At 44.6% G+C, this 24,622-nt stretch overlaps 1 protein-coding gene across 6 annotated transcripts in view; it reads right to left on the bottom strand.

The window, feature by feature from the left end:
* Window positions 1-24,622, bottom strand: part of GNG12 (G protein subunit gamma 12) — a 126,515-nt gene that overhangs the window by 55,763 nt on the left and 46,130 nt on the right. For 5 of the 6 annotated variants that reach the window (XM_081225781.1, XM_081225780.1, XM_081225782.1 and 2 more), the window contains exon 2: window positions 20,491-20,543. The gene's annotated coding sequence lies outside the window, so the exon portion shown is untranslated. Of the gene's footprint in view, window positions 1-20,490; window positions 20,544-20,704; window positions 20,781-24,622 lie in introns of those variants that run through there. The other variant, XM_081225783.1, reaches the window with a different exon arrangement.

Below are 24,622 nucleotides of genomic sequence, written 5' to 3'. Positions count from 1 at the left end.
GTCTTTAAGAGCTCGTGGTACTGTGGATGTTGCCCAAAGGGTGAGAGCTCTGGATACCAAGCCTCCCATCTTTTGAATTCAGGACACAGAATGGGTTTGAGTTGGAGGCAACATGGCACAGCCTAGTGGTTTAAAATTTCTACCTGCTGGTAAAACTCTTTGTTAGAATGAAATATGAGAACCTGATACTTTAAAAGAAGCAGAGTAGCCCTGTTGAACCTGGCGTGTATGTGTGTATATGGATGTACATGTGTGCACACATGCCCATGCGTGTGTGACGTCATGCCCCTTCATTCACACCTATCCCATGGTTACGTGCACCGCAGGGACGATTCTGGTCCCAACACAGTGACCCAGCTCAAGCCTCTTCGACCCTCAGTTTTTTTTAAAAGTCCCATGAAGGGGCTGGACCTCAGAATCTCTAAAATCAAACACCTGCCTTGAACTTCCAACTTTGGGCAGCAAAAGGGTTTGGTAAATTAAGGGTCCTGGATAACCGAGCACAAGGGTAATCTGCATTTGGAGGTTGACGATTCTCTAGCTCAGAGCCTCTCAGCCAGTCTGCCTGGTTAAGGTGCAGGTGGGCATCAGCCCCAGATAGCCAGGCAGGGCCTGGCTGTCCAGAGCCTCGAGCTGGGGCCATCTTCCTCCCTACCACGGTGTGACGTTTCTAGGTGAGCCATTATGAGAGAACAGGCAGGAAGCACTGCTCCAGGCAGGAGACGGGAAAATACCCACTTGAGCCTGGCATCACCTTCGGCCACTCACTTCCACCTCTTCTGCCTTGAAAGTGTCTAGTAGCTTTGTTAATGACACACAGCAGACATCCACCCACTTCCAACTACACCCTGGGAAGGTGAGCACAAAACCAGCATGGCCAGAAGGTGACAAGTCATGCGGCCGAAGGAGCAACGACAAATGGGAGCCCTTCAACCTGTGCGCTCAACCTTCCACCTCTGCCTGCTCGGGGAATTTGCTCTATGGCCTCCCCCTCCAGCAGCTCCAAACTCTCCCCGTGTCTCCTTTGACATGCATACTTTTGGTTACAGTGAAAAAACATCTTCTATTTCAAGGGAGAAATATTCAGAGAGAAATCATTGCTTTCCTCGAGAAGGTTGAACCCAGGGCCTGTAGTTCACACACGCCCACAGAGACGCTGAGAAGTTCTGAGGAAGACTCAAGACGGCACAGTTCACTTACAGGGAAGCAGCAGCGGACGGAGGGTTCCAAAACCAGGTCTCCGTGCTCAGAGCCACAGGTCTGAGGAGGAGGTTTTAGTCTAACTGCTTTTGGGTTTCCTATTGTAGTGACACATGACACATAAAAAAACAAGCAAGCAAAGCCCTGGGACTGAATTATTATAACCTTAGAATGATTTATGAGGCCTGGCTTCCTAAGACCTCATCAGCACCATGATGACCAAAAATATTGGCCGGTCTCAGCGGTCAGCTCACTAACAGAGGCAGCGGGTCCCCTCTGCTGCTCACGTCCCCTGGCACCAGCCAGGCGTCAGGACCAGGGAGTGGGCCTGTCCGAGGGTTGCTTGGGTGCACACACCGATGGTACAACCTCCAGGGCTGGCTTGACACCTTGCAGCCCTCCGGCCTTGGCTTTTTGAGGCTAAAGAGATGCTGCCAGACACCACTCCACCAGAACAAACAAGCCCAAGAAACACCTGCCAGAAAAGCGTGAAGCAGATAAAATGCGCTGAGATGCTCCCCGTGGAAGTGTTTCCTGGAAACATTTGCCACAATGACAGCCTTTTCCTCACTGTTCCAATGAAAGAGTATCTTTCTACCAACAAGGGGTCAGGAGCAAAATCCAGCTCGTGGAGCTGCATATGTATCCCATAATACTAATGGAGGCCGGTGTGGTTTTGAGTGGGAGTGTGAAGACCTGTATAGTTCTTCCTTAGGGAGGCTTCTCTGTGTTGGCTAATTATAGTCTGAGAACTATTCAATTCAAAAAACACTTATCACGTTCCTACTGCATACAAAGCATTGTGGGTGACAGCATAGTACAGAGGTAAACAAACAAACAAACAAACAACTCTGGAATCAAGTGGGCCAGGGTTTGTGTTCTGACTTCCACTCACTCCCTGTGTGACCTTGACAAGGTTACATAACCTCTCTGTGCCTGTTTCCTTATCTGTAAAATGAAGGTAATAATACCATCTACCTTATATGATGGTTGTAAGGATGATACTTAAAGCACTTAGAGTAACTCCTGACCTCTAGTAAGTAAGTACTCAATACCTGTTGGCTATTCATACTCTTTTTGCACCTCAATTTCCTCATCTATAAAATGGGCATAATAACCAAACCTACCTCATAGGGCTGTTGTAAGGATTAAATAGAATAATGAATGTATGCTGTTTAGCAAAATAGTTTGCACATAGTAAGTTGCGTAATGAATGCTAGTCATTGCTATTCCTAGAAGATCCTCCCCAAATTATTATAAAAATAAGACACCTGGATCTCACAGTGCATGCAACAAAGAAATTCTTTCTTTGAACAATTTGAGCAAAGGACATTTTGTGACTATCCCCCCATCACCCCCTTCCACCCAGTTATGCGCAAAACACTGTGCTTTGTATTGAGTAAGCTCCACAGTGACTCTCTCAGGAGTTCTGACGTCCTTCCAAATATTCTAGGCTTCCCTTTAACCTGATACTGACATGCCATCCACTCTTCCCTTTAAGCAGCTATTTAAAATTCTGGCTTTGTAAAACAGGGAGCAAGGCACACGTGCTTCTCCTGCAAATGCTTCTAAGGCCTGTCCACTTGGCTTGGCAGGGAACAGCAAAGTGGTGTTCTATGGTATCATACACCAGAAGTAGACTCATAGCTGCTAACCTTACAGAGCTCTTCCTCTACCCTGGCAAAGTGCTGAGTATGTTATATGCATGACATTGCTGAAACAAGGGCCCTGGGGAAGTTTCAGGGTGTCTGAGGTCCGCTGGTGGGAGCAGAGCTAACCTAAATCCATGCACACAAACTCTGGGATACCTGCCTCCCTCTCAAGGTAAGTCCCCCCAACTCATCCAAGGCTATAAGGGTATAAGATCACTCCCATTATTCTCTTGGTAGGGCAATCGGTCCTTTTTTTTTTTCCCTTTGTCCAACCCTGCCACCTAGTGGCCATTCAAGCACACAACCATAGGTCTTCCCAAAAGGCAGGAGGGACCTGACATATCAAATCCAAGGTGAAGAAAGAGAGAAATGAAGCGCGTTGCCTAAAGTTAAAGGGAGAAGGAAGCCAACGTGAACAGTGTGGAAAACACGCACCCTAGAGTTAGGACATGGTTCTGATTCAGACTTTGCCTAAATTCCACCTTCAGCAAGATGCTTCCTTCAATCATTCAACAGACATTGGCTGAGCACCTACTACATGCCCATTGCTGTGGCAGATGGTGGGGACATGACAATAAGCAAGGAGGACAAGTCTATCTTCATAGTCCAACGAGAGGGGAAGATAATAAAACTGGGAATCAACATGACAACACTAGTTAATATAAATCAAGGACTTATTCTGTGATTATTACTCTTGCTTTAAAAATGAGTGGGAGACAACTACTGAATCCCGCACGCCTACAGCCCGTGCTCCACAACAAGAGAAGCCACCCAATGAGAAGCCTGCGCACCGCAACGAAGAGTAGCCCCCTCTCACCAAAACAAAGTCCAAGCACAGCAACAGAGACCCAACGCAGCCAAAAATAAAAATAAATAGATTTATTTTTTAAAAAATGAGTGGGAGAACATGTAAGCTATGATTAATAAACCTTTCTAAGTTTCTGAAAATGAGGTTGTTGGACTAGATGCTAAAAGATTTCTAAGGCCTCTTTCCAGCTGTTTCTTTTTACTTGTAGGACTTTTGGGGTAGAGCTTAGACTAGAAACCACGTCACTTAACCAAGAATCTAGGGCTTTCTCTTCATATACAGTGCTAATCAATGCTTATTAATAATAACTTGTAGCTATCAAATGCTTACTATATGTTACATCCTGAATTAATATCAGCTCGTGCAATCCTTTTTCCAAACTATGAGATATGTTTAAAATGGAAATAATACCTGAGTAAAAAAAATCATGCTCTAAAATGGTTAAAAAAAAAAAAAAAAAAAAGAAGCTTGCAAGATAAATGGAGAGAAGCTTCCAACCCAAACCAGGTGTAGGATTCTTAACCACTACTTTGTCTCTGATCTAGTTACATGGTGGATTAAAAATACTTACGTACTGGTGTCCTCAGGTTCTGAGGACTAGAATGGAAAATGGGCCCAAGCAAACAATGGTTCAAAGAGCAGTTACTGTCCAGGAAAATAAGGAGCACACTTCTCAACAACAACATTGTTTTCGGGGTAGCTCTGGGACTCCAAAAACAGTTGCAGAGCTTGCGAGGCCATGTGCAGGCAGACCAACCCCTTGGCTTTATTTCTGATACCAAATGAATAAAGCACGTTCCAGCAGTTCCACTGAGTACATCAGAGATCAGCAAACTCTCCAACATGGTATTGCCTTCACCTTTATTCTGTCCTCCCTGGTGTATCTATGCTGTATCCGTGGTGGGAGCGATCAGGCAAACTCCCACAGTGATTCTGCAAATGGAGGCATTGGGTTCATGGGGGGCCTTTGCTCCAGAGCCACAGGGAGCTCTTCCTGCTTCCTGCAGCAGGACCACTTCCCCCTAAACCTGGGAAAGCAGACCCTGTGGGACCTGGAGCTTCCCAGTTTTGTAAAACCCTCACCTCCCTGGCCAGGGTCTCCAGAATGACACTCCAGTGGGCCAGAGTGAGGACATAATGCTAGATACACTGAAATGTTCAGCCTGTAATGCTCTGCTACCCTTCTCCGAATGGCAAAATCTCACTCAACTTTCTAGGTCTAGAGATCCATGCCTGCCTTGCCCAACCACCACCCCTGACGCAAGCCAGGTCCGCCCATCATAAGAGCTGCATGCTTCCATAGTACCTAGCACAAGATCGAAATCACTGGTTTGTCTGTCTGTGGACTGTGAACACAGAATATGGACTGGGTGGCTTACCCATCCTTATGCACTCAGTACCCAGCACCCTGTCTGGATTGCAGAGGTACTGACTTGCAAAGAACTGGAAAGTAGAGCAAGGAATTCCAGGGCTGGACGAGGCTTAAGAGGTCATTTCGTTTCAGCTCCTGCCCAATATAGGATTTCCTTTGAAATGTCATTAAAGAAAAACAAAAGTTTAAAGAAGTATGTGTGTACATTCATACATATACGGCATCCTTCTACCAGAATGAAGCGCATGGTGGTAAAGACACAAAGAACAAGATCCACTCAGGTCTTCTTTCTTTGAGAGTTAGCCATTATCTTTCTTGAGAAGTTTTGTTTCCTTATTTTTCAAGAAATGCATGCTACTTAGAGAAAAACGTGTGAGATACATTAACATGGATACAAGATAACGAAAGTTAACATGTTGCTATATTTCCTTATCTTTTCTCTATGAGTTTTTAAAGTAGCTGAAATCACACTCTATTATACAATTTTATGTTTTGCTCCTTTTCAGCAGTGGCATTTCCTAAAGTGATTATAATCTCTTCATAAGCATCCTGTTTTAAAACTTTTATTTTGACATAATTTCAGACCTAGAGAAAAGTTGCAGGAATAGTACAAAGAATTCTCTGATACCCTTCACCCAGATTTGGATTCCTCCAATGTCAACATTTTACTATATTTACTTTAATTTCCCTGTACTCCCCCTCTGAGGGCGGGGTGGGCAGGGCGGAAGAGAGAGAGATGATGTTTTTTACCCCCAAATACTTCAGTGTGTATTTTCTACAAATAAGGAGTTTTTTTAAATTTTATTTATTTATTTATTTATGGCTGTGTTGGGTCTTCGTTTCTGTGCAAGGGCTTTCTCTAGTTGTGGCAAGCGGGGGCCACTCTTCATCGCGGTGCACGGGCCTCTCACTATCGCGGCCTCTCTTGTTGCGGAGCACAGGCTCCAGACGCACAGGCTCAGTACTTGTGGCTCATGGGCCCAGTTGCTCCGCGGCATGTGGGATCTTCCCAGACCAGGGCTCAAACCCGTGTCCCCCGCATTGGCAGGCAGATTCTCAACCACTGCATCATCAAGGAGTTCTCTTAAACAACCTCACTATAATTAATATACTGCTGTTATCCAATCTGCAACCTTACTCAGATTTTGGCAATTCTCCCAATAATGTCCTTTACAGCAAAAGAAAATCCAAAATTCTACGCGGCATTCAACTGTCTTATCTCTTTAATCTCTTTTAATCTGGGACGGTTCCTAAGTCTTTGTATTGATATTTCACAGAGTTGATATTTCTAAGAGTAAAGGTCCAGTTATGTTGTAGAACGCTCCTCAGTTTGGGTTTGTCAGCTGTTTCTTCCTGATCAGATTCAGGTTTTGCACTTCTAGCCCATAGAAGTGAATACACATAATTTTTAATGATTTCAGTAAGATTCCATTTTACATAGGCATTTCCTGATTGCAGAATCTTGGGCTCTTTTATAATTTTGCTATAATTGCAAAATGAAGCTCTTTCTCTTTCTACCTACCAACTATCTATTGGCCTTTCTCCATTCCATTCACTTCTATATTTAAGGATATATTAACAACTTTTTCTAAGATGCTGCTGTCAACGTGCAGTCCCACAACTGATAACCGGCCTTGCACACTGGCATATTACAAGATATATTTTAATTTAGGGAGACAAAAAATAATATTGCACTGCTGTTTCAGTAAGCTTTTTTGTCTTAAAGTATGGCTACAAACAGCACTGCTCCTCTCATGATTGACCCTGAATACATGTGTTCGTTTGCTCACTTGTTCATTCTTTTGTTTGTGTGTTCCGTCATTCATTCAGGAAATTTTCAGAGTGTCTGCTTTGTGTCAGTATTCTTCTAGGTGCTGACATCAAGCTCTCGTGTAAAGAAATAAACACGGTAATACAGATTATTCTAAGGGCTATGAAATACCCTGGTATCAAATAACGAGAGGGGGCGCTCCAGATGGAGCAGGCAAGAGCCTGGGGCTGAGACAGACACAGAGGCAGTATGGCTGCAGCTGGGACGCACAGAGGAAGAAGGGAGCCTCTCCAGTTCCATCCCATGATACTTATCACGACTATCCTCAAAATGTCTGCAAAACCTGCCCTTTACCAAAAACATGAACCCCCAGATCGACCAAGCCCAAATATGCATTTCTAAAGTGTGCCCTTCTCCTTCCTGTTCGTCCTGGTCAGCAGAGTCTGAACTTCAGGGTGTGGCCATTTGTGAATAATAATGAAAGCTTGAAAATGCCCAGAAATTAGAGGGAACTTACAAACCATTCTGATGTTGCTCAGCCTTGCAGTTACCTGGACATCAAGGAATCATTAATGAGTCAGGCTGTCTCAACATTAGATTAATGGCCAGTTTCAACAGTGGAAAGGGGACAGATGGCCAGGAAGAGAGAAAGGTGTGTGTGTGTGTGTGTGTGTGTATGTGTGGTTGTGTGTGTAATCTCCTCAAATAACTGGGGTGGTGGCTGCAGCCATGAGCAAGGAAAGAAAAGCAACCAGTCTGTGTTGTGGCCTGAGGCTGGGCCAGCAGCAAGTCCAGCTCCCCAGGCCCATTCCCTCCTCTGGGTTGTGTCAGAGTGAGTCAAAAGGCAAGAAACTAGAGGATTGTCCCAGGAACTAATCCTGGGAGAAATATACCCCCCCCACAAAATAATGCCTATTTAGTGCTTAGGACAACTGGTTTCCATACACTCAGGGAAAAAGCAGATGATACCATCAAAAAATTGTTTTTCTTACATAAAAATTTCGTGAGATAAAAAATTAGACTATATAAAAATATGATCAATAATCATTAGAAAACTCTATTAAATATTGAAAACAATTACATTAACCTACAAGGTGTGTGTGCATATTCATTTTCTTTCACATCTTTCTTTTGAGGAAAAAGAGCCCCAAGGCAATTAATCTGATGTATGAGTAACAAACAGCCTCTTACAATGCCAGGCTCTCAAATCTGAAGTGCACCTAAGGTTTCTGAGAGCAGAGAAAGGTTTAAAAAAAAGAACAAAACAAACAAACAAAAAAACAACTATTAAAAGCATTACTAATATAAACACTACGATTGTATCCTCCACTTGGGGGATGGAGATCCAGGACAATGGAGATGATAAACATTCACCAGGGACACGAACTACCACTTGGTGAATGAAAGATAGCAGATGAGATTTCTATTAGGAAGGCTCTTGTTATTGAAGACACAACAGAAGCTGAACAATCAGGTCAGTTCCGGTAATTAAAAGCAGTTGAGTAATTAACAAAAGATTGATAAAGGTGTCAGGATAAAATCATATTTCAACAGAAGATGACATATATGGGAAGGTTTTTATATTTCAACCATTATCCTTCTGTTTTGCATTTTCCTTTTAAAAATATGTAGGAAACAGTAGTGAAATAGCTATCACCTAGTTAGCCTAAATCTGACTTTCTGGAAGCTGTTAGCAGTAAGTGTAAATGAACTAAGGCAAATAATTTAAACTAGCAGCACTAAAGCAAAAGACTTCAACGTGGGCAGTGGTGAGCTGGAGTCTGAAAGTCAGGATCACTAGTAGATATACAGTTGGTGGCTAAAACCCCTATTTTCTGGTTGGTTCTGTGTCTCTCCCACAATCTCAAGGAGTAAAAGAAGCCTACAGACTGGTAAGGATTGGCCATAACTAGCACTGGTGGCAGAGCTTTGGCAAAAAAGTCCACTGCAGTTTAATAGGTGTGAGCCTTAAACCTAGTGGCATTTTAACCATTTTGCTCTTTACAGATATTAAAAAAAAATCTAACCCTAAGTTTAGAATAACTGTTTCAAGGCAAAAAACCCACCCCCAAACCCAAAAACCTTATACACCCAGCCCCTTTCACTGTCCTAACTCATCACAGGCTGAGAATTTCCAGATGACAATGATGCCTGATGGCTCATTTTACACAGTTCTCTACTTCTCCACCAGGGGGTGAAGTTGGCCAGCATTTGACTGAAAGAGAAAATTATTTTCAAACTTGGGTATCCTTTTGCATAGTGGTAGAAAGACGTTCACATACAAAAAGGGCCCTTCCCCTCCTTTCGCTTCTTCCCAGTACATTTAATCCTGACTGATTAGCAAAGCACTCCAGCCCTTGTGCGGCATGAGAGGGAAGGGACATGATTATGGCTGAGAGCAAGCCAGCACACATTATCAGCACAGTCCTGTAGGTTAGGTTGGCAGGCCCATTCTCCCAAAACTTGAGATCAGAGTTATGGTTTTGCCGAAGCTGATACAGTTTCAAGGATATTACTTTTTTTTTTTTTTCTTAAAGGAGAATTTTCCACCAGGCCTGTTTTAGCCAGCTGATGCCTCACACAGGGCTGGCTCCTTCCTGCCCGGCTCCTTTGCAGGGCCTCCGTCCCAGCAACCACAAAGCCACGGGAGGGCTGAGAGCACCCGCCCTGCCTTCCTGCAGGAACGGTGGGACCTTTCCACCCCGGGGGAGGGTGTCTGGTGGCCAGGAAGAAGCCCAGACAGCAATTCTTGGCTGGGCCTCCCTCCCCCTCACTCACGGGGTTAGGAGCTCTGGGAGGGAACTCAGGTCTAGCTGGGTCAAGCCGCAGCAGAGGACACACACACACACACACACACACGCACACAGGGCCAAAGCCTGTTCCTGAGTTCAGAAGCAAATTGGAGTTTTAGCGTCTTGCTGAAGGCAAAATGGGGTGGAGGGAAAGACGTGGAGCGTTGTGCTCGTTCTCCCATGTCCGGGGACAGATCCAGTTTTTTGTGGATCCTGAGCCTTATACAATTTGGGGTCCTCTTTAAAAAAAGAATGCAAAATTAGGAATGAGCTATAGGACCTCAGAAGGGGTCCTTGCCAATGAGAGATCCTGAGGCTTAAGCTTCATAACCACCATCAGCTCCTTCGTGGGCCCTGGAGTTCAGCATGCGTGGCGGGCAGGGGGCTCTCGTGAGCCTTATCTACAAAACAGCAATGGGGGGTTTCTCTAAGGCCACGTGCGTTGGTTCAGTCCCTGCCTCAGGGAGTGGGCTACGGAGCTGGGCAAGGAAGAAGGCAGGAGGTTCGGTTCCGCTCCCTCTTCATCCTGCCCACACGCATGGCAGATGCTCCATACACACTTGCTGACCCACCAACTCAAGTGGCCCCACTGCTTGGTCCCCTACCCGTCCCTCCCTTCTTTCTGGCTTCCCAGCCACACTTCAGGTTTCCACATCAAGGAAGATTACTGCTGAACTGTCTGTCTGCAGGGGTGAGTAAGTCAGACCCAACCTATGAACAGGTTTCCTGCTCACCTGGATCATTCCTCACGGAAGGTGTCCAGGCATGAGTGACACAAACTTCAGAATCAGCCCAACAAATAATGATGTCATCACCATTCTTTGCAAACCTGGTATTTGGTGCAGCACGGGCACCTGGTCAGTAGGAAGCAAGGGGATAGCAGCTCTGTTGCTCAGGACTGCCCATTGCTCCAAGAGGACCCTAGGGACGAACTGCTCAATGGAGTGCAGGTGTTGCCCTGTGAGAGGAGAAAACCTCCCTGTCAGCAATCCCTGCTCCGCCCTGGCCAGCTTGCCACCCTCCTGACCAAGCCCCGATCTCCAGTTTGGGTCATCTTGTTAGAGTCTGGCCCTGTCTTCTCCTCCATGGCCCCTTCCAAGACCTCCTTGGATGCCAGGAAGGTGCCCACCATGCATCTTTATTGCAAGAGCACAAAATAAATTGATGTGAATTTAGAGTATCTAGCTAAATATAGCTATGCTTGCATGTTTCCACGGGACTTGTAAAAATAATATATAAACTCTCCTAATCTAGTGGCAAAATCACTTACTCAAAACTTAACAAGGAAATGAGGCAAAGCCTAAAAAAATGGAAAGCCATTTGGTTTAGTTATATAGCTTACTTTCATAGATGCTACAGTTTGGTATTTATAAGCAAACCAGCTGCTAAATGTTCTTTCTTGAACAAAACAGTGAGAACAACTTCTTACATATAAAAGTGTCTTCATGAAGCCATTTATCACAAGGAAAAAGTGTCCTGCAAATTCTTATCTGTAAAATGGAGCTAATATTGTGATGGGAATATATTATTTAATGGCCACCATTATTTGGGTGCTTACTATGTGCCAGGCCTGTGCTGAGCATTTCATATAGATTATTTCACTTAATTCTCTCAATAACCTGGTAAAGGATTATCTTCCACTTATTAATGTGAAATTTGAGACTTTAAGAGTAAGTGATTTGCTCAACTATTGCTGGAGGATTGACACTTGTTTTCAAGGCTTTAAAAGTTTTTTTAGAAATCATCACAACAGTCAAATGCAAACAATGATAATAGCCCATTTATTGAATATATACTATGTGACAGGCCACTGTGCTGAATTCATTACATGCATTGGTTCCTTTAATAGAGCCCTCTTGCAAGGCAACTGTCATTATCCCCATTTAACAGATGACGAAACTGAAGCGCAAAGATGCTAAGCCACTCTGCCCAAAGCATCTCAAGCAGCTGAGGAATGGTCTGAACTCTAGTCTCTCTGCTTATACTATGCCACCTCCCTATTGTAAAATGCACACAAATATTGATAGAAAGTTTGTTTTCAGTAACGGCCCGTTAGCTATTTCATATATAGAGATTTTTGAATGGCCTAGTAAAAATCACTGTATTCTTTCATGCCAAGAGAAGAAGACAGGTGAGCAGTGCTAGGGGAGATGAATTCTGCCCTCCGGGCCTCTGTCTCCAGCATCATCTGGGGCAGGAGGGAGGGCATAGGGGTTGGGGAGAGAGGGAGGGAGCTGCACCTCACCATCTTTGTAGACAGCATGAAAAGTAACACTAGCATGTAAACCAGGTTCACATCTGGACACATAAGGTTGAGACTTGCCAGGGGAACCAGTCCATGATGGAACGACCCAAAACGCATTTAGAATTTTCTTAGGCCGTTGTCCCCAAAGTGACTTCAACTTTAGCTGACCCAGGAGTCTTGCTAGCACATGTCGCTTGCTCATCTGAGACGCTGCCTTCACCATGGGGTGGGGAACATAAACACAGAGTGATCGACTTGTTGTGGGATCCACCGTCACAGTGGCCCAACTTGCACATGACAAAGAAGGTCACCTGGCAGAGAGGCCCAGTTCACAATGCTGGGGAGAAGGCAAACCAACCAGCTGAGTCCAAAGGACACAAACATATGAGAAAAACTGCAAAAGAGCAGGGATGGGGTGTCTTTGGAGGGCACTAGGGCACATTCCGCAAGGGCTTGATTTTGGAGAGTTCATCAACTGTGGATGGACCCCTGATCCAGATGCCCCCATGAAGCAAGGCAAATCAGCTCTCAGATCAAGAGAAAGGATGTTAGGGTAATGAGCATGAGAAATGGTGCTTGAGCACAGAGTTTCCAATACTAGCTTTCTGTTGGGGTTATGTGCTGTTGGCGTGACAGCAAAGAAAACCGGCCCAGAGACAAGGTCAGAGGCTTCCCTGTGTTCTTAGAGACCAGAGTGTTGGTGCAAACCTGGCTGCCACTTGAATCCCTGCAGCCCAGGCAGATTTTCTCAGACGAGCCTCACATGCACACTTCTGATCCCATCAAAGGCAAGGTTACAGGGACTCAGGCTTGGCTTCACGGGAGCAGCATCTTTCTAACAACTCCAAGCATCTGAAAATCGGAAGGGGATGCTTCTTGGGAAGGAGGGAGAGAGGGAGGTAGGGAGCTTGCCATGCCTGGACAGTTTCCAAGCACAGGCTAAAGGACCGCTTTTCAGGGTGTTGCAGAGGAGTTCCTTGAACTGGGCCAACAGTTAATATAACAAGATGCTCAAGTGGAAGTTTCCACTGTGGCAACAGGACTCAACAGATGGGAAAAATTCCAAAGCCGGGGCCAGAACCACTATATGGAAATTCCTAAGAAGTTGACCTAGCTGGCTCAAAGGTCCATAAGGAGGACATAAACAGATTCAGGATAGTGGAAAGTGATGGAGGATTTTGTGGGGCAGATTCCTCAGAAATGCTTTGATTCCCGGCCTCCCCAAGGTGGGTGGAGTGGTGGGAGTCCACTTTTCATCTCAAACCTGGAGACAAGAGGGCTCCTCGAGTTTTGGGATTGGTATGTGACACCTGCTTGAGGAACCAAAATGTGGGAGGGGAGCTGAAGCAATATAAGCTGACAGAGTAGAAGAAAGGGACTGCTCGCCCCCTCCCCTGATGGGGGCTTAAAGGGCACCAGGAATGCCAGCTCTGGTCTCTTTGAAACAGGCTCTACCCACCAGGGCTTCAGACTGAGGACGAGGGAACCCCAAAGAGAGAATCTGTATGGGAACCAGAAGTTGCTGGAGGATGGTAGCAACCAGCAGAAGGAGAGGCACTGCCCGAAGCCTGGGAGGTCCTGGTGGAATGTGCTGGTGCGGGAGTCCTCAGGACGGCCATGGAAACAGCCAGGAAAGCAAAAGAGAGTCCATTCACCCACCAGCCAGGCTCAGAGAACCCAGTGCCAGGTATGACAACAGTGGTCAGGTAAGAACTTTCCTCTCTCTCTGCCTCACCTGGGCAGGCCTGGAATGGTGGGCAAGATGGAGAGAAGTCTTCTCGTACTCTGACCGTTCATAGACTAACGTGCGCATTTCCAATTTCCAGAAGTGTGTGTGTGTGTGTGTGTGTGTGTGTGTGTGTGTGTGTGTGTGTGTGTGTGTGTGTGTGTGTGTGTGTGTGTGTGTGTGTGTGTGTGTGTGTGTGTGTGTGTGTGTGTGTGTGTGTGTGTGTGTGTGTGTGTGTGTGTGTGTGTGTGTGTGTGTGTGTGTGTGTGTGTGTGTGTGTGTGTGTGTGTGTGGCTTATAGGGGCTGTAGGACTTTTTGTTACCTAAGAGTAACCAGAAACGTCAGAGGCCTGATCAAGTTTTTATCAGGAAATGGGGAAAAATACACCCCAGTGAATCAACTTTAAAGGCACAGTGAGAGACAAGAATAAAGCTGTGTCGTAATTATGTCTCACAAGCTGCGCTGTACAGTGTCCTAGTCACAGCTAACCTTTGCAGCAGTGCCTGCGGACCAGGCACTGGGATGAGGACTTTACAGACATGACCTCATCCAGGCCCCCAATAGCTCTGTGAGGCAGGTACTATCACCCCTTTGACAGAAAAGGAAACTGTGGCTCAGAGAGGTAAGGCAACTTTCCCAGAGTCACACAGGGAGGTGAGCAGAGTAGTAGCTCAGACTCAACCACAAGTCTGACATTGAACTCTGGACTCTCTTCTCCCAGATGAGTAGTTTTCAGCAGCCAGTGGTGACCAAAGCAGGATAGGGGCTTGGGATCTTTCCGTCCTTCCCTCTAAGGAGTCCCTGAGCTAGAAAAGCAGAGAGCCGAGTTTGAAAACCACTGAACTGCATGATCTCAGAAGTCTCCTCCAACTCTGGGGTTCTAGGATTCTATCATCTGGGGGTTGGGAGTGGAGAGGTGTGGACCCACAAAAGAGGACACGGGGAAGAGGGAAAAGCCAGCCTTTGTGTCTTGTGTTCCCAGAAAGGCAGCCGAAGGAGCTGGTTCCAGCAGGTGGTACCATAACAAACCTGAGGTTCAGAGAATTACAGTCACGTGTATAAATACGTAGTTCAGATAATGCACATAAAGCACTTAGCACAGGGTGAACACCAGAGTAAAAGCATTAGGTAAATGGTAACTACGACTGTGAAAAGTTTACATACACGTCTAAAACCCTCAACATGCAATTTGATGCAACATACTCAGCCACTGACATCACTGTGTCTGTTCCATAAGGAGCTGTGTTTATCATGGACGCTAAACTCTACTCATTGAGCCAAGAAAGGAAACGAACACATAAGATTAAGCTAGCCAAATCTAAAACAATTTGATTAAGTCTGCTCTTAAGCAGTAGGGGACTAGAAAGTCCTATGAAATAATCATGGAAGCATGATCCCTTTCTCCAGTAAAAAAAAAAAAAAAAAAAGTACATACACAGCATTTTGCAGATAATTAGAGAAGCCCATTCACTGATTCATTCAATGGATTACAGATCCATTGAAGCCTATTCATCGTCTTCAGGTTAATAATCTAGATCCAGGGGACACGACATGAGGTCGTCAGGCCAAAAGCTGCCTACGTGACCCCACAGTGGGGTCACCCACACTCCTCCTCTCAGTATGCTCACTGTTGCTAGTCTCGATCACGATACTAAACTTGGAATAGGTAGTCAATGTAACTGAAGCTGAATCTAATTTTAAACTTTTCAAGTTTAATGGACCCCAAATTAAGAATTTCTAAATCAGTGAACTCTGGTACCTAGAAATTTTAATTGCTTGGCATGCTCTTTCTTTCCTTTCTTCTGGTAACAAAATTCCTCCTTTTTCCTAGGGACCCTGTGCCATGTGCTTCGGGTACAATTCATCCTCCGTCAAGGAACACATGAACAAGCCCTGGCCAAGCAGATACTGCTTATTTTCTACTGCCTGCTTCTGGCCAGGTTGATTCAGGCAAGGAATCCAAACTGGGCAAGACCTCCTTGGTACTATTGTTAGAACAATGACAAAAGAGGCCCTCTCTTTTCTCTGAGATCCACAGCCGTGAAGATGATGGAAATGTAACGCTGTTGGCTACCTCTGCAGCGTACTGAGGGGGAGACTGCCTGAGAATGAAGCTGATGGGGTTAAGCAGAATCAAGAGATGGAGAGAGTGAAGGATAATGGCCTGATGTTTTTTGGAACACCTGGATACACCTATGCCTGAAGTCCACACGAACACGGACATGTTAGTCATTAAGTCAAGATACTAGTTTAAGTTGGACTTCTGTTACTTGCAACCAAAATAATTCTAACTAAGAAACCTGATCTAAATGAAGACAAAGCCCAAAAGGAAATTCCCATTTATGGGCAGTCCTCATGGAATTCTGGTCTCCTCTCTGACAATGATCCTTACTGAATTAGCTTTTTTTCCATCCTATGCACATTACTTTCATATCACCCTCTGCCCCTGATGGTTCACCTTACCAGTGCTGCCAGCCCATCAGACACTACTCCTGCAAAAATGATTAAAGTCACTGACTAGAAGAAGAAAATCACCTAAGTGGACAATAGTAGCTCAGTTTATAGTTTGCTGCCATCCAATACATCCTTGAAGTCTACTAATCTTATTCCAGTGAGCTACTCAAACTGCCCTGCTTCCCTCAAAAGGTACAGAACACTCTGGTATCTAAAATGACGTAGAGCCACAGGGCTCACAACAGAAGGAGAGATACACGTGGCGCAAGCGAAGTGGGCCACACAGGTCACAGCGGACAGGGTCAATGTAAATTCCGTGCATCAAAAAGCCACTCCGCAGACTGAGTCAGGGCATAGCACGATTTGGAGTTGGGAGAAATAACTTTCACTGAGTACTTCCCAGGAAGTTGTTTATTATTCTTTTAGAACTGGGATGGTAAGGAGATTTCAACTCGTGTGCCAAGTCTGGGCCATAGCCAAATGTCTGGGCTCAGCATCAAGAGCCATGACAGTCTGTGACATGCATAACAGGGGAGGGAGGAGGGATGAATATATATACTTGTTATTACAGCTGAAAATATTACACTTTATACTTGGGTGAAGCAAGGCCAGCAGAGAAATGCACACCTGGGCTAGAAGGCTCTTCTTGGGTAGCATTCAGGTGTCACACATCGTTGGTCTACATGGAGGGTGGTCCTCATCAGTCATTTCTATAGGGATGTTGTTTGCTGCCTTATGCGGCATCCTCCTCATGAGCACCCAGGGGGAAATGACCCTAAGTCTCAAAAGAATCACAATTAACCTTGCTTCCTCTGAGTAACTAGCATGCTTTTATCCTCTAGCCACCAAGAACTCCTAACTGAGCATGTTTTCCTAGTACTGACTGCTCAGAAACTCAGAGGCAAGACCACGGGGGCTGCTAGTGTGTGTACAGGCTCTCACTGAGGGCCTAACCTTATCTCGGATTTCACCTTACTTTTCCTTCCCCACCAATTTCCTTCCTTCCTTCTTTGTCTGAATCTTAACATATGTGTACTTAAAAGCCACCTCAAAACTCTCTGAAAGAAGACAGGCACATACACTAGATCAACAGCAATCAAAATAATGTACAACAAATCAGACAGTGAATAGAGGACAGGTTTATAAATGCTGCCTGTTGTGATAGCTGTTATGGGGAAGTTCCAAGCAAGCAGGGTGAGCATGTGGTGGGCCTTAGACCAGAGACAGCCCTGAGCCAAACTGTCAGGTCAACAAATGTCTCAGATCACGCCCTCCCGCCCTCCTGCACACCCCTCCCCCTACTCCAGCCTTCCTCAGGCAGTTGGGTGCCCTGTGGTCCATTCCTGCACGTCCCACACCTACTCTCTCCCTAGTACTGTTGGTTGCTCTCCCTTCCCCAACTTCTCCCACCAATCAAAGCAGCTCACACTCCTACAGGTCCCTGTACTTGACACTGGTAAGCTGTCAATGGTTGATAGCAGCTCAACCAACCATTTCTCTCAGGAATGAAGAGGGAGAAATCAAAGGACTAAATCACTAATGGTGGAATAGGCTGTAATGATGATACAGATGCAACTGAACAAGGGGATCTTCTTGTAAATTTCAAAAAAAATTCTATGGGAAGCAGTTACCACAGTGCCCAGCATACAGTTGGCATTCGATAAACAGTAGACACTAATTATGACTACTGTTGCTGTAATTATTAATCCTTCCACCACTGGATTACTCACTGTCTATTCCTCTATCACTACCATGACTACCACCACAGAGGTAACTGCCCCTTTTGAAACACTGGCTAGCCACAGATCCATAATCAATTAATGTATTTTAATTACATTCTATGGTTTATAAAGCACTTGCGTATACATCATTCTTTTTTTTTTAAAGAGGAGGGAACACTTCTTTTTATTCTTTTTTAAAACAACTTCATTGAGATATAAGTCATATACCATACAATTCACCCATTTTCATGTACAATTCAGTGTTTTTCAGTACATTCACAGGCACTGCGCAACCACTGCCAGAATGAATTTTAGAACATCTTCATCACGCCAAAAAGAAACCCTATACCTTTTCGCTATCCCCCCATGTCCCCCATTTTCACCTCCCAGCCCTAAGCAATGAATAATCTACTTTTGTCTCCATAGATTCCCCTATTCTGCATTTTCATATGAATGGAATCCTATTATATGTGGACATTTGTAACTGGCTTCTTTCACTTAGCATAATATATTCAGGGTTTATCCATGTTGTAACATGTATCAGTACTTCATTCCCTTTTACATCATCCTTTTTTACCTTCTTGGCAATCCTCAAGTTAAATATTATTTCCGTTTTACAGATGAGGATACTGAAGCTCGGAAAGGTCACATTTATAAGGTCCTAGAGCCAAGAAGTAGCAGAGCCAGGACTCAAACCCCAGTCTCATATAAATTTCTTGTTCTTTCCTCAACAAGTGGTTGCCAACTGTGTAGCTATTACATCAGAATAATCTGAGTGCTTCAAGATCCCTGGGGTTCACCTAATGAACATAGACGGCCCAGTGAAGGGACTATGAACTTGTATTTCAACAGGTACCTCATGTGATCCTGGGGAGCTGCTGGTGGGTGACCAGGGGCAGGGTCCTGGCTGACTAAGTACCCACTGTCCTCTCGGCCCTGTGCTGAGTACTGCAAGGGAGACATATGGAACCTTCTGCTCTCAAGGCACTGACAAAGCTACTGAGGAGGTAAGACTAGCGAAGGTGAAGAAGAGTGCACGACAGAAGACAGTGTTTGGCTTTGAAGTATTCAGAGCAGAGAAGATCACAGATGGTGGGAAGAGGCAGGGAAGGCCACATTACAGAGAAGGGAAGATTCTACTGGGCCCTGCAGAATGGGAAGGATTTCCAAGCAGAGGAGGGGTGAGCTGCGTGAGGTGTCCTCAGGAGAAATGGTAAACAGGCTAGTCTGGCTAGAAGAAAAGGAATAGCGGGAGCTGAACAAGAGAGGACTGGGCCAGATAATGGAAGTGGAGAAGCCAGAGAGGAGTCTAGGCTGGTGTGGTGGATGACATGGGGGCACTGACAGTTTCTGAGCAGAGGAGGAACTTCCTGAAAGTTGAATTGAAGGGACAACTGGTGTGGCGGTGCTGCGTACCATGAAGCGAGGCTGGGAGTGGAAAGCTGGTATTGGCAAGACCACCCAGGATGCTGCTGAACTGACCGGGATGCCAGGCGGCAGACAGCAAGACCAGGATCCCAGGGTCTGTCGATCAGAATGGGCTGAGGGGACGGGCTATGAGATGGGAGTGTGACCTGAGCCCTCTCACTCTCCAGGCGCTTTTCATTCCATCACAGCTGTTTTCGTGAGACCCATAAACACTGTAGGGTGGATTGTGAAAATGGCCGCACATCTGCCCCTCTCTGTAACCATCCTCCCTGCAATGTGATTCCACAGCTCCTCTCACCAAGAGGTAGAATCTATTCCTGTACCTCTTGAATCTACACTAGCCACATAGCTTCTTTTAGCCAACAGAATGTGGTGGAAGCAATGTTGTGGCAGTTCTGAGCCTTGGCCTCAAGACGCATCTGCTGTGTCTCTTGGTACCCTGCCCAAATGCCATGTGCACAAGCTCAGGGTAGCCTGCAGGACAGTGAGACACATGTCAGTCATTGTCATCACTCCAGCGGACAGCCAGGTGACCCCCAGCCTAGGTGACCTGGACCTGCAGCTGATTGAAGACACATGAATGGTCCTAGCTGAAACCGAAAGAATCACACACCTAGGCCCAACCCAAATCGCCAACCGACAGAATTATGGGATAAAGAAATGATTGCTATTTTGAGTCAGTGAATTTTGAAGAGGTTTGTTACACAGCAAAAGCTAACTGATACACAATGCAAATAACACTATCACCACATATCAGGGAGTGGTGCCACCTGAAGCCTCAGAAGCTTTTTCACTTAAGAAGTACATTACTTTCCCAGCTCTAAAGGAAGTTTTCTACCACTACAGAACTGTTATCTCATGACAGTCACATTTAGGTTTAAAGAGAGATGAGAGAAAAAATAGGGCAATAAGAAAGCTAATGTTACAGCTATGAGCCAATCTTCATTACAACACACTGCAAGGAACTGTCTGAATTCCTTGGCTGAAGTATCACTTTGTTGTTTTGGATACTGTTTGAAACAAGCAGCCTATCAACAGGGGCCTGGAAATAGTTTCAACACACAAAAAATTTTTATTTTAATAGTATTTGGCATGTAATCATAGATCTTTTCCCTGATCATGTTCTTAGCAAAAGAACATGGATTGATCTGTTTTTTTAAGGCATGGAAACATCGTAAATCATTTCAGAGGGGAAAAAATGTAAATAAATAGACATCTAATCATAGTACTAGTAGAGATGCATCTAACTTAGAAGTGTGAATATCATTTCAAAAGTAATGTCAAACGGTCACTTTGTTTTAAAAATGAAAGAACACTTACCAGTAAGACTCTGTGTAGCCCACCGTTACCAGGTTTTAGGTGATGGAATGAATCTGAAATAGAATGAAACAAGCATTCTGTAAGTAAATCACATTTGGAAAGGGTGTGCCTTCGATCCCAGTGACTGCCATCACATTGAGTATTTATTCTTTTAGTTAAAGATTAGCAAAGCTTTTTCTGGCTCCTGATGGAATAGGGAGAGTTTTTTGCCTACATATTTCAACTTCCTGAACAGAGAGCATTCTCTCATCTCCTTCAGGGAGTGTTCAAAGTCTGAGGCCAGGATAACTATAAATGGTAGTGTTTTTGTCCAAACTCCTCCAAGTCAGCGGAAGCCTCCCGGGTTGTTGCTCTTGCTTTGGTCCCTCCACTCCCTTCTGCTAGCACCAAGCCATGACTCCCTTTATGGAACCGATTAAAAAATGGATTGTCCAGTATAACTTGAAGGGCAATAGGAGGAGTGTACCAGGCTTTCCAATAGTGATCACCTGATCACAGATAACCACACCTTTTTATTTTATTGATAATGGTGAGCCTAAAGCCCTGTTGTTCAATAGAAATATAACACAAGCCACATATATAACTTTAAATTTTCTAGTGGCCACATTAAAAAAGCAAAAAGAAACAGATGACAATTTTAATATTTATTTAACTGAATTTACTTAGAATATTATCATTTCAACATGCAACCAATATAAAAAATGATTAATGAGACATTTGGCTTTTTTTTTTTTTTTTTTTTTTGTCATACTAAATCTTCAAGACCCAGTACATTTCAACTCGGGCTAGCAGCAGTCCAAGTAGTCAACAGCCACAGCAGTGGCTTCCGTAGCAGACACCATGGGCCTAGGGAATCTATCCTTGGCCTTCAGGTACTGGCAAGGCTCCAAAGTGAGTGAAACGCACATGGAGATTTTGTTTATCTATTTTCCTGCTCTTAGGAATTCATCGTTAATTACCGCATTCCATGATGTCATTTAGTAGAAATAATAACATAATAATAGCAAATACTGTATAGTACTTGCTATGTGTTCTCGGCAAGCTCCCATGTTACCTTAATGAATCCTCACGATAAGTTCACGAGGTACGTATATTATCATTCCCATTCTGTAATGAGGAAACTGAGGCACAGAGAGGTTAAGTAATTACTCAAGGTTATAAGGTACTGACAGAGCTGGGATTCTAATCTACGTAGCCAGTCTCCGGAGCCCATGTGCTTAGCCACTAAACTCTCAATTAAATTTGAACGGGTCAAAATAAGATAATTACTTTCAGTTTTAATTATAACTGTCAAGTGATCCAAGGTTGCTCCCATCATACATGGTCAGATAATAGCACTGATGGCAGATGGAGGACTGATGGGATGTACTAGCAAATTAAATTTAAAATAATTTGGGGTGGGAACACAAAAAGCACAGGCAAGCCTGGGGTCAAAAAGACTGTACTGCATCTAGGGGGCCTGTCTGGATGGCCAAGATGGAGGTGCAGGGAGAGGTTAAGGTGGGGTCTTTGGAAAATCGTGTCTTTGTGATTTTTCTGAGGGAAGAGTCTATCACTTTCATCTGATTCTCAAATGAGTCTGTAAGCTAGATATCTCTGTATCTGTCTTAGCAGGGGTAGGGAGTAGAAAGGAATTACATAAACATATCCTTTCACTTTATTAATCTGTGCCCCCCTCCAAAGAAATCATACCCAATGAGCAAAATCAAATCCACACACGTCAATTTCCTGCCCAAATGATAGGGAAGGAGGCTGGTGAGGGACATCATTTAGAATCAACAGGCCATGGGCTAAGGCCACTGGGGGTGCTGCCTCCCAGTCTCCCAAGGCGACCCCCGAACCTGCTGAAAATCCTTCAGTGGCTTCCTCTAGGTGATAGGATTAAGTCCAAGCTCCTTAGCCCAGTCTCCAAAGCCCCAGTGACCTCGTGCCTGCGCCCAGCCCACCCACTCAGACATAAATACAATTAGCCATAATACCCACTCTTCCTACTTGCATCCAGAATATAAAAGAGACCACCAACTTCCCATGGATATGGATGTCAGCATCCTCTCAGATATTAACAACCAAATTATAAATCTGCATTTTTGATCTTGCTATCTCATCTCCTTCCACAATGAACAGTAATTTAATTATTCTTGAGAGGTTTACTGAGTGCAAATTAAGGGCCACAGGCACTCTCCTGTGGGCATCTTGCCCTTTACCCACACAAACCTATTTACGGGTCCCTAAATGCTCCCCCGCCCCGCCACTCTCACTTCTCTGTACCTTTGCAGATTGTGTTCTTTTTGTCAAGCACGTCTTTTCTCTACAGTATCTGCCTGCCTTCGAGTCTCAATTAAAAAATCAACACTTCTGGGGAGCCTGTGTGAACTCCCTCGGCTGGCTTAGGGGCAACTTCTCTGCAGTAACAGTAGTAAAGTAGTATTCACTCAACTGATAATTACGTACCACTACTACCGATAATAATAAAAGCTGATTTGTATGGAGCATTTCAAGCGCTTTACGTGCTCCTTTAATCGTCTCAGTAACCTTATGAAATGGGTTATTACCCCATTTAGCAGGTGAGCAAACTGAGGCATAGAGGTCAAGTCAGTAGCCTAGGGTCACACAGCTTATAAATGGCAGAGCCAGACTGTAAACACAGACAGCCTGGTTCCAGAGCCTGCACTTTTTCTTTTTTTAAGTTGATGTAATTTGATTTACAGTGTTGTGTTAGTTTCAGGTGTATAGCAAAGTGATTCAGTTTTCTATACTGTATATATAAAGAATATACAGATATTCTTCTCAGATTCTTTTCCATTATAGGTTATTACAAGATACTGAATGTAGTTCTCTGTGCTATACAGTACGTCCTTGTTGTTTCTTTTGTACGTAGTGGTATGTATCTGTTAATCTCAAACTCCAAATTTATACCTCCCCTCACTTTCTCTTTGGCAACCATAAGTTCGTTTTCTGTGCCAGAGCCTGGACTCTTTAACGCTATACCGGGCCTGACGCCCTCTGTGTCCCACTGCCTTCTACTCTCATTGCCCCTGTACTTCCCTCTGTTAATCCAAGTGGCTCCTGTGTTTCAGTTTTTCATTTACTGGTCTCTCTGTTCACTTGTTTGCAGAATCTCTGGAAGTTGAGAATGTGTTTAACTCATCTTTGTCTTTCCAGGACCTTGCAATGTGTTTGGTACACAGCAGATGCTCCATAAAGGCACCCACATGAAAACACTGGCACAGCACTGGAAGGCCAGGGGCCAGGGGTACAATCTTGGGCCTAATAAAAACACACCAGGAGAAAGAGTCTCCAGATATGCACTTGAACAAAGCAAGCTTTTTTTTCTTTTTAAAAAATTTTTAAAATTTTATTTATTTATTTATTTATTTATGGCCGTGTTGGGTCTTCGTTGCTGCGTGCGGGCTTTCTCTAGTTGCAGTGAGCGGGGGCTACTCTTTGTTGCGGTGCACGGGCTTCTCATTGCAGTGGCTTCTCTCATTGTGGAGCACGGGCTCTAGGCACGCGGGCTTCAGTAGTTGTGGCTCACGGGCTTTAGAGCACAGGCTCAGTAGTTGTGGCACACGCGCTTAGTTGCTCCGCAGCATGTGGGATCTTCCTGGACCAGGGATCGAACCCCTGTCCCCTGCATTGGCAGGCGGATTCTCAACCACTGCGCCACCGGGGAAGCCCAACAAAGAAAGTTTTAACTTCATCTTTTAAATTCAGCCTGTGCTGAGGGAACGGTCATTTCCTAGGTCTGTTTTAATACCAGAGGGAACAGAAGCAATGCAGAGCATGGCTGACTTGATCATACCCCCAAGAAGTTCATCAGTTTCATTTTACATTGCACATGGATCTACATAATAACATGCCTTGGCTGGCCACTATAAAGAAATGCCAGAAAAGACACTTTCCTTTAAAAAATGCAATATTCAAGGAAAAAAGGACAGAAAATGCTATTTCCTAAAGTTTTCTTGGTTTCCAATAACTGGCTATGAGTATGTTCCAAACATCTTTTTTTTTTTTTTTTTTTTTTTTTAAACAACAGCCTCATGTTGAAAATCTCCTTTTGCTGTTCAGATGTGGTTGTGCCACTTTCTACCCCAGAGTTCCATAAGATGCTTCCCTCCATCACTACCTACAC

Source organism: Mesoplodon bidens (genome assembly GCF_964165515.1).
Source record: "Mesoplodon bidens genome assembly, chromosome: 2".
Classification (NCBI taxonomy): Eukaryota; Metazoa; Chordata; class Mammalia; order Artiodactyla; family Ziphiidae; genus Mesoplodon; species Mesoplodon bidens.
This window is presented reverse-complemented; position numbering and strand designations above follow the sequence as displayed.